The sequence below is a fragment of the Silene latifolia genome, chromosome Y (genome assembly GCF_048544455.1).
Source record: "Silene latifolia isolate original U9 population chromosome Y, ASM4854445v1, whole genome shotgun sequence".
NCBI classification, from domain to species: domain Eukaryota; kingdom Viridiplantae; phylum Streptophyta; class Magnoliopsida; order Caryophyllales; family Caryophyllaceae; genus Silene; species Silene latifolia.
The window spans coordinates 12,383,849-12,390,910 of record NC_133538.1 but is presented as its reverse complement, the minus strand read 5'-3'; the positions used below and the strand labels follow the sequence as shown (position 1 = coordinate 12,390,910).

At 40.0% G+C, this 7,062-nt stretch overlaps 1 non-coding gene across 1 annotated transcript; it reads right to left on the bottom strand.

Annotated features, from left to right (window-relative positions):
• Positions 1–3,671: 3,671 nt before the first annotated feature.
• On the bottom strand, positions 3,672–3,778 carry LOC141635076 (small nucleolar RNA R71). Its single transcript, XR_012539782.1, has one exon. It is a non-coding gene; the product is annotated as a small nucleolar RNA R71 (small nucleolar RNA).
• Between the last annotated feature and the right edge of the window lie 3,284 nt (positions 3,779–7,062).

Below are 7,062 nucleotides of genomic sequence, written 5' to 3'. Positions count from 1 at the left end.
CATATATCATGTTTTTGACTTAAACATAAAATTGACATGTATTTGTTTTGGTAAATTTATCGCTTTTTAGTTGAGGGTGAGTCAAAGTAGGCTTATTCTATAATCGATTGTGCGTTCGGTTGATTGATGTGATTGTATGCGTCTTATCTAAAGAAATTGAATGCAAATAATAAAGAGACACAAGATTTGGTGACGCGGAAAACCCTAAAGGGAAACGACCGCGGGGGAAGACGGAATCCCACAAAAGATTTCACTAGCAATTAAATAGGTCACGGGTAAATTTAGGCTAAGCGGCTAATTGCTAGTTTATGATTTGGGAACTTTGAGTATTGTCTGTTTTTTATCTTTCTTCACGTACTCCTTTGCTTTTATAGTGCACAACCCTATTAGGGTTTCCTAACTTGATCCTCAAGACATCAATCGTGAGCCGTTGGACCTATATTGCCTATTTCTACACTTCTTTTGCTCTGCTGCCCATGACCCATCAGCTAACTATTCTAGCACTAGCCAACCTCTACTGCCCTTGACTAATGTGAGATTTTAGGCCCAAACAGTTTGCCCCTAATTTCTTGCGAAACCCACTTCCGAGCTGTTGAGCGGTAAATTGCTAAGTTCGTAATATAGATTCTCCGTATCCTCCCATGCAATCTTTCACCTTTCTTCAACTACGACTGTCCTCATTTTCGCAGGTATAGCTTTCCTTCAATATTTTCTTTCACTTCTCTCACTTGTTTCTTCTTAAAAATGATGCGCAAGAACTCTCGTCATTTCGCTTCTTCTTTCTCTTCGTCGATCAACCTTGAACTCGATGAGGACTTCCCCTCTCAGGGGATCTTGAAGCACCCTCACAACTGTGACTCCATTCTTACGACCATTGACCTCCCCTTTATCAGAAACCTCCTCAGTCTCGACGACGACGTGGAAATTCATATTCCGTTGCTGAGGCAAAAGGCCGACGATTTTCGCAGCGGCTGGGTCTGTCTTTACCTCTACCCCTTCACCATTAGATTGAAATTCCCTTTTCTACCAATGATTCAAGAATTCATCTTTACAAACCGTTTTGCCATCGCCTAGTTAAATCCATACGCCTGGATGATCCTGTTATCCTCTCTTGCCCTAAACCAGGCGCTGGGGGCAGAAATAGGTCTTGGTAACCTGGCCCACCGGTTTCAATGTCGCTCCCTAGGCAAGGTGATGTGACCATAATTAGAGCATATTTAGTCCCCGAATTAGCCTTGTTCCCATGCTTTTTAGTGCATATTTGGGTCATTTACTGTCTTTAGTACTTTGTTTTGCATATTCTTTGAGGTTTTGATCCCTTGGTAGGAAAGGAGTGCAAACCTTGCATTTTCATGGTAAAATGAGGCTAAATTGATTTAATTCAATGACCAGGCAACAAGGAGAGACAAGATTAGAAGGCCTTTGTACATATTATAGTAGATGGGCAATGATGAGAAAAGATCCTTGCATCCCCGAGGAAATCCCCAAGGATTTTATGAAGAAAAAGGAAGAAAAGAAGAAGAAACAAGACTGCCCAGCAATCTGTGCGTCTTACCCTAAAGACGCCCGTCTCCACCACCACAATCCGTGCGTATTCACTCCAAGACACCCGGGCAAAGACTCCAGAAGACGCCCGGGCAGAAACCACCAAATCTGCCCGTCCCGTGCTAAAGACGCCCGGATTCTCAGGCAGACCCATTTTGTCTTCTTCAAGCTTCAAGGAAAAATGCACATCTTTTTCTAGATACCGGAGTCTCCCTAGAGACAGGAGTCTTTCCAAAAAGACCGGCGTTTCCTCAACAAGGGACTTAATCGTCATTTAAGCCCTTAGTTAACCCTAATTCATCCACCTAATCCCCACTATAAATACCCCATTAGTCTAATTAGAAGAGCATGTTCTTCTTAGCAATATTTAGAGTAGTTAATATCAATCAAATATCTCTTTAATCTTGTAATCAACAATTAATCAAGTTTTAATACAAGTTTTATTTCCTTAATCTCTCTCTTGTTCATCCTTTGTTTTGGGTAATTGAAGATTATTTGGGTTATTATTGGGAGATTGACAACCTCTCAATCAAGCATCAAGTACTTATTTTATTCTTTGCTTTATTATTGGAATCATTAATAGGTATAATTCTCTTAATCCCTCTTTAGTTATTGTTAATCACCTTCATTTATTCATCATGTTTCACTTTGTTGGTATGATTGACAACCTTGCTAGCATATTCAACATGATAATGAGTGAGTAGTTACCTTAGCTAGGGTTAATGGGTAATTAGGGGAAACCAACATGGGGAATTATTCATGCTTAAATTAATATGCTTTCACAGTTTATTTGCTTGCTTGTTATGATCTCAACTCATGCACATGTTATGTTTGATGAAATGTGAGCCTATGAATCCTTGCATTTTTTACCCATCACCTATCTTTTCAATGAGACTTGTAAGACATAAACCAACTCGAGTCTCATTAGACCATGCATGTTGTTGAGTAGGGAAGACTAAGTCAACTTATAGGTGTTGTACAATCTAATCAATTCGGCTCCGGGACCCAAACTTTCCTAGGATTGTAAGATATAAACCAACTCGACCCATTACAACAATAATTGCTTGCTTATAACTTGAGAATATGTTTGTATGATCAATTCCCATGAATCCCCTATGACCCCATGACACCCTAGTGCTTTTTATCAATGTTTACATCCCTTTTAATTCATCTTGCTTGTTCACTTTCATTGCTATTTAGTTTAGTGATCTTCTACATCAAACCCCAATTGTGACACCCCTAAGACACTACTAGTTGCAATAGAAATCTCATCTCAATTCCCGTCCCTTGGGATCCGACCTTTACTTTCCTCTTTACTAATTGTAGAGTTGTTTGTGAAGTTATAAATTGTGTTTTGGTCTAGGTGCTCCTAACGAAAAGTAACCGAAAGATTTAGTCCCGACCAAAAAAATGGCGCCGTTGCCGGGGATGGTGTTAACTTGATTTAGATTTTCTTATATTGTTATTAGTTGTGTCTTTTTTTGCCTTGGGGAAGTAAAACTCCTCAAGGTTTGTTCTAATTGTTTTCGAGTTGTTTGATATTTTGCATGTCTAGAAGGTCACAAGGTGACTTGTTACCCTTTGATCGCGAAATTGAGAGAACTTTGACAACCAATAGAAGACTTGCTAGGAGAACTTTGAGAGGTATTGGTGAGGTTGTAGATATTCAACCAAATACTATTGAGTTCATCAACCCTTTTGCAAGAGAAGGTGAGGAGAACTCAACACAAAATCCAACACAAAATCAACCCACAATGCCTAAGTTTTCATCACATTCTGTACCCATCGAGGAGAACCTACCCAATTTTACTCCCACACCACAACATCTAACCGGAAATTTTATTGCCAAATCCGCATTTATCCAATTAGTCGAAAGAAGCCAATTTGGGGGGATGCCTAGTGAAGACCCTCATTCTCATATGGAGACTTTTTGTGACTATTGTGATGCGATTTCTCAAACCGGTGTAACTCAAGACCAAACTCGATGGGTCTTATTTTCTTTTTCTCTAATTGGCACCGCGAAACAATGGTTGAAAGGCTTTGACAAGGCTACTCTCGGAATTGATTCTTAGAAAAAGTTGGCTCTAGATTTCTACAAAAAGTTCTATCAACCGGAAAAGACTAACATGCTAAGAGCTCAAATCACGGGCTTTAAGCAAAGGGATGAAGAATATTTGTATGAAGCTTGGGAGTGATTTAAGGGAATTTGTCGCTCATCTCCTCACCATGGACTTAGCGAGTGGTTCTTGGTACAGCAATTTTGGAACGGTCTTTATGAAGATACAAGGAACATTCTCAACATGGGATCAAATGGAATGTTCACCGAAGTTGATGACAATCAAACTTGGAACAAAATTGAGGAAATGGCAGTCCATAACTCACAATATAGTAGACCTCGCAAGGCTACTAGAGGAGGAAAGCATGAAGTGGACGCTATTACTCAATTGGGTGCTCAACTTAGTGCTCACATTGATACCATCAATTTGAAGTTTGAAAAAGCTATGGCTAGACTTGAAGAAGCCTTAAAATCACCAAGGCATCATGTTAATGCCATGACGACATCTTCATCAATCCCAAGTGGGATATGTGAGAATTGTGGAACTTTGGGACATGACCAAAGTGAATGTAGGGGTACAAATGAACAAGTGAATGCTTTTTAAACATACAAGAGTGGTACCCCTTATTCAAACTATTACAATGAAAACACCAAATTCCATCCAAATCTCTCATACAAAAGCCAAAATGTTCAAAACCCTCAACCAACATACACCCCACCTCCCATGAGAAACCAAAATCAAAGACCCTTTTACAACCAAAACCAAGGTTACCAAAATCAATCTCCATACAATCAACAAAACGACCAAGGTTTTGATGTTCAAAAAGCGGTCCTCCAAATACAAAAGAATCAACAATAGTTTTTCACTCAAATGCAAAAGGATAGTCAAGCAAAGGAAACCACCATCAACAGCATCCTAGCTCACACCAAAATGTTGTAAACCCAATTGACTTAACTAGCATCTTCAAGCTCACAAAGACAAAAGGGGAAATTACCACCTCAAAGTAATCCCCCAAGACATGAAACGGTTAGTGCCATTCACTTGAGGAGTGTTACAAGGTATGAAGCACCGAAGAAGCAAGTTGAGGATGAAGTTGTGGAAGCTAGTGAAATTGTGCAAAACTCCAAGGATGGAGAACCATCAAAAGAAGAAATTTCAAAGGAAAATGAAGACTAGGTCAAGGAGAAGGAGCCCATTGTGATTAGACTTCTTTTTCCGAGTCGTCAAGCCAAGCCCAAATTTGATGACCAACTTGGAAAATTTATGGAAATTGTGAAGAATTTGGAAGTCTCAATTCCTTTCATTGAATTAATCAATCACGTGCCGGCCTATGCAAAATACATGAAAGACATCCTCACAAAGAAGAAGTCGATCCGGAAGCTTGAGACTATCGCCTTCACTAAGCTGAGTAGTGCAATACTTCAAGGGATTTCACCTCCAAAACTCAAAGATCCGGGAAGCTTCTCAATACCGTGTACCATTGGCGACACCACGATCAACAAAGCCTTATGTGATCTAGGGGCTAGTGTGAGTGTTATGCCGTACTCGGTGAGTAAAAGGTTGGGGATGGGACAACTTAAATGCACCAATATCACACTCCAAATGGCCGATAGATCGACGAAGACACCATTAGGGATATGGGAAGATGTTCCCGTAAGAATTGGGAAATTTTTCATCCCGAAGGACTTTGTCATTGTTGACATGGAAGAAGACTCCAACATTCCAATCATTTTAGGAAGACCTTTCTTACACACCGCGGGTGCGGTGATTGATGTGAAGCATGGAGAGCTCACTCTAGAAGTGGGAGATGAGAGCATAACTTTCAATCTTGACAAGACCATGAGAGCTCCCCGTTTGCATGAACCATGTTTTATGGTTGATCATTATAGCCGGAAGGATGGTAGGAAGAAGTCGGAATTCCAATGGAAGAAGAAAATTGAAGATGCTCCATTCAAAGAGCAAGTGAATTATAACAAAGAGAGCTTGAAAAGCTCACCAAAGTCAAGCAATGAAGAGGACGGCCTCATTGGCCAAGACAAGAAAATGGGACAGTTGTCTCCATCAACTAAAGAGATCTTTAGTGATCAAGTAGATGAAGTTTGTGGTCTTTCGGACGATGAGTTTGAAGGGATTTTCAATCCCTATATTGGCAATGCTATCAATCACGACCAACAACAAGGGCAAAGGTCTATTGAAGATCTTTATCATGATAATGAACAAGCTTTTGATTACTTCTTCAAGGTGTTGAGCAACATCAACAACACCTTGGACATGCCCCCATGACATCTCACTAAGGATGAGAGTTTGGTGGAGTCCTCCCTAAACCACCATTTGTAAATATTTCTAACTCCCTAACTCGCATTTTAATTCTTACATTGCATTTTTGTCATTTTTGGATTTTTATGCTTTGATCAAGATAATTATCATTTTTGAGAGAAGTGAGGGAAGGACTAATAATTCAATTGATGTGTAGTGCTTTAGCTTAGTGTGGGGATAGCAATTGCCTAGGCTATTCATGCCTTAGTAGTGCCCCCACAATAAAGAACACGAGATTTGAAGAATGAAAAATGACAAGGGATATGCAAGTACACGGATGGAACTAAATCCGGGTAAAAGGGGCAGAATCCGAGCGTCTTCATGGGAATCCGCCCGTCTTCAGGCAATCCAGGCATCTTTGTCAGAATCCGCCCGTCCATCTGAGCTGAAATTTTGTAATTTTGGGACTATTGACAAATCCGAGTGTCAAATCCGAGCGTCTTTGCTGAAAGACGCCCGTCTTTAGGCGAGATTCCTGAAGCCAAAACAGGCAGAATCCGTGCGTCACGAAGGAAAGACGTCCGTCTCCCCCTGCTATTTCAAATTTTTCGGGTATTTTAAATATCCCATCCCCCATTCATTTCTTCATTCCTTCATTCAAAACACTACCCATAAACCCCAAAACTCAAAACCCTCATCCTCTCCATCACCAAAACAAGATTTCCTCAACCACATTCATCAAAATCAAATCAAATCATCCTTTTAACAACAATTAATCACTCCTCTTTTAAAAAAAATCAAACCAAGCACCAAAATCTTCAACCTTTGAGTCGATTTTTGAAATTATAAAGGCAAAGCCTTTCACCTTAAAATCGATTTGGGTATACTTGGAAATTTAAGATTTTCACTTTTTTCTTGCTTCAATCATCAATGGCAAGGACAAAAGGAGCAACAAAGGCACCTAAGGCAAAGGCACTCTCAACAAGACAAAAGAGTCTTCAAGCAAAGAAAGCCTCATTGGCTATGGTGGTAGTTAGCTCAAACTTGGAAATGAAACAACAACAACATCCCTTGGAAGCAACAACATCAACAACTCCGGAAATTGCTCAACTTTCGAACTATCCAGAAGTAATTTTCATTTCTAACTCCCATAGGGACACATTTGCCAAGTATGCTAGAAAATCCTTTCTATCCACCAAGTTTA